The following is a 4,089-nucleotide window of genomic DNA, read 5'->3' on the forward strand; positions in this document are numbered from 1 at the left end:
GCTCACAACCACATAATCCCCACTAATATTTATTGCGTGCTTTAATTTATATACAGGGTGTATCGTAAATTCATTGTGCTTTAAAATCAATCTTAAAATTAAAAATTTATATCGCACATAAGAATTGTGTGCGAACGAAACTTTATCTGGGAGTACTTTATCTGAAACAAGAAGTGAAACAGTTTTCCAACTACGAACAAACATAAGCAAAGACAAATGGGAAAATTAAAACCGAACAAGTTTTGTTTTTAGTATCTGTAAGTTTTGCAACAAAGAAACAGCGATTTAAGTATAAAGTTGTTTTGAGTTATCTTTCAAGATAGGAAAAGGGGGGAAATGTAAATTTTAAAGCCTCCCTCTCACCCTGTATATATATATTGATTTTTCGGCATTAATTACGGTTTAATTGTGAGCGGCGGAGGCCGCGATAAAAACGTCGCCATCGTTAACGAAGTAATTAAATGCTTTTACTGAAAATTGAACTGTCTCCCGGGGGCGCGAGGCGACGTTTTTTCTACCCCCCCAAAGACCACCGTCTCTTTCACCCCCTTATTCCATTTTCGTCAATTTGTCTCTAAAAATCCAAAGACGAACGATCCAAAGTTGCTCGAATTCCACCTTATTCCGATTTCATCTTATTCGAATTTCGTCTTATTACAATTCAGACGAGGAATTAAAACGTCCGAATACAATTATCTGATAATTTAAGGAATCGGGATTTAATGTATTAAAGTTTCTTTCTCTTTCTTATCTGAATCGGTGATAAAAGAATTGGGTGGAAGCGATAAAAAGGAAGGTTAAGTAATTTAATTTTTGTCGAAATCTAATCATTTCGTTAACTATTTTTTTGATTAATTTAAATTATTATGTAAATTAGGGATTAACACATGCATGGATGGAACATTAACCACAGAGATCCTGGAAGGAAGCGCACGCAATACGTAATAACCATTGTGTTTCTGGACAATGGTGACGTTTATTAAGGATGTGGGGATCGTAATTTGTCGAGAAATAAAGCGAGAATAAATGTTAAAGTGGTTTATACTTGAGTATATTTAAAGCTAGAAAATTAGATGGAATTGTGGTTTTAGTAAAGATTTAGTACGAACGTTGTAGCACACTTTATTTTTAATAATAATGCTCTCAGATACATAAATATCGAGATAAATACGAAATGGTTAAAATTGTGGTTTTACATCTTGTTGGTAGAGCATAGGATTCGGAATGTTTTAATTTTAGATGATTACCGCAATATGGCGGGCGATGCCCATGCGAGTTCTATTGCGAGTGAAAATAAACCAATCTTCTGTGGTTATTGCAAAGGAAAATTGCAACAAGGGGTGAAATGTCCGATTATTAGATATAACTTCCACCCTAGCTGCTACGATAGAACGAAAGATAAGATGAAACGCCTCTGGGAAGGTAAAACTGATAACCATGATGAAGTACTACATTTAAAATCGACAATTGGGCTCCATCAAAGCTTAACTGAAGAAATTAAAGAAAAAATAAAATACTGCATGAGAATATTCATCTACTAAAGGAAAAATTGGAAAACTTAACGATAAATCAATTATCTGGTTATTCAACAAGTCAACAATCCCTAAAAGCAGGTTCTCGAGATCTCTCAAAATATTCCAAGTGTGTGACTTATGGCACCATCTGTGGTTCGGGTTCAACTACTTCAACTGAAAACTTAAACCAAAGAGCTGACTTAGGCAGCTTACACACTACTGCAACGCAACTCACACGACCGACTCAACCAACTAGTTGCATCAGTCTGATCCATAAGGATTTCGTAGAATCATTCACACTAGCGCAATCCGACTGATGCAACCATGCGACTGGTTGTATGCGACTGGACATGTCGGTCGCACCGCGATCAGTTGCATTGGTTTTTGTATGTATCGTCATTATTTTCTTTATTTTAAGCAAAATGGACGTTGAAGCATTTAGCGTTAAATTAGTGTAAGAAATAGAGAAATATCCGGTATTGTACAATTATAATCTTAGTGATTATAGCAAGAGAGATGTAGTTGATTTGGCGTGGGAGAATGTGGGGAAGAGAATGAATGACACAGGTAAGAAAGTGTTTTTTTATTTACTTATTTATTTAAAAAAAAATTAGTACAACGTGAGCTTATATGCAATTAGCTTACACTAGTAATTATGAATTTTCGCCATCTACACAATATTTCCACTGCCATGGCAAAGGATTGATTCGGACAAAATAATTTGAAAGATAATGTCTCAAATTTGATGGTGTTGGATTCCTTGCCTCGGGTACATTTTCATTACCAACTTTATCCATTAACTCCGGTTCTTCATTTTCTGATTCTCGAAATTCATATAGTACGCCTTCTTTTTTTCTAATAAAATTATGAAGTACACAAACACTGCGTACTATATTGTTGATTTTATTTTTATCTGCACAAATTATTGGATTTGATAGAACACGAAATTTTTTGCACATCATTCCAAACGTGCACTCTACAGTCTTCCTGGCCCTGCTGATCCGATAGTTGTAAATACGTTTTTTCTTGTCTAGAGTTCTTCTTGGGAAAGGTCGCATTAAACGAACTTGCAGTGGGAAAGGTTCATCACCAATAAAGTAGAATAGGAATTTAATTCCATTTATATCTTGTGGAAGTTGTCTGGAAGTGGGAAATTGCATATCACCCTGTTTTATCCATTGTCCCATTTTCGACATTTTAAAGATACCGCCGTCGCTATTTCTTCCTTGGAATCCAACTTGAATCATTGTAAAGCAACCATCTCCATCCGAACAAGCCATTAATACGACAGAATGATAACCTTTATAATTAAAATTTGATGAAGCTGTATTCGGAAGTTTTTGAATTCTAATATGCTTTCCATCCAAGGCTCCTAAGCAATTTCCAACATTCCATAATTGATAAAATCGATCAGAAATAGCTAACCATTCATCCTCATTCGGTAGTTTCATATAAATTGGTTTGGTAGTGGTTCCAATTATTTTACTGATTGTGCTGACCCCTCTCATAAAATATAGTGATAAGTCTAAAAATGTACTGCCTGTTGCCAGATACCTAAAACAAAATATTATAATAATCAACCGATTAAAATTTATTAAAAACAATAAATTTAATTTAAAATTAACATAATTTTTTTCCAGCTGCCAATTGTAAGGAGAAGTGGCGAAACATTCGAACTGTGTTTACAAGAAAATTGAAAATTCCGAAGAGTGGATCTGGGAGACAGAAAAAATACTATTTAATGGAGTATTTGCAACTTTTGGTGCCTTTCTTAGGAAATAAGAGTAGTGTTTCTGGAAATGTTCCATCCCCCCCGGAAAGCCTATCAAGTACCGAACCAGAATATGACTTGTCTGAACAACTTACCAATGAAGATGGCTCTTCAAATAATCCTAGTGAACAAGGAGATCTAGAAGTTCCAGGAACATCTTTCAAAAGACCCAAGCAGCAAACGAACAAAGTTGATGATGCTTTTGTTAAATACCTGGAAGAGAAACGCAGGCAGCCCAAAGAAGAGAATCCTCGAAGAATGTTTCTGTTGAGTTTGCTTCTTGACGTCCAAAAATTAAGCGAATAAAAAATGCGTCAATTTCGAAGACAAGTTTTGGAAGTCTTGGACTCATTATTAGATGATACACCCACACCCACATCGTATGTATAGCACAATGCTCCTCCTACTCCATCTCAACCATACGGTACTCATGTGTACACTTCTACTCCATCTGACCGAGGGGACACATTAGCAGACTATTATCAAAATTTAACTAATTTGTAAATTGTTTTGTATCAAACATTGTAATATCTTCTAGATTTAAATGTGAAAAAAATATATTTTAATAAACTTACCTCTGCTTTATTAGAAGTTTTTCATCTGCTGTAATGCACCTTCTAAAACTGGTATCCTTTTTTTGTATGACAGGAGTAATTAGCTCAAGTAGTTCTAAGAAGGTTGTTGGACTCATCCTATACATAGATTTAAATTTAACCGGGTCATGGAGTTCCCTTGCAGCTACAAACATTCTTCGTTCAAAATTTTCTACAAAATACGGCTGCACCCAGAAACGTCTTTTCTTTC

This window comes from Onthophagus taurus, chromosome 3 (genome assembly GCF_036711975.1).
Source record: "Onthophagus taurus isolate NC chromosome 3, IU_Otau_3.0, whole genome shotgun sequence".
Taxonomy (NCBI): Eukaryota; Metazoa; Arthropoda; class Insecta; order Coleoptera; family Scarabaeidae; genus Onthophagus; species Onthophagus taurus.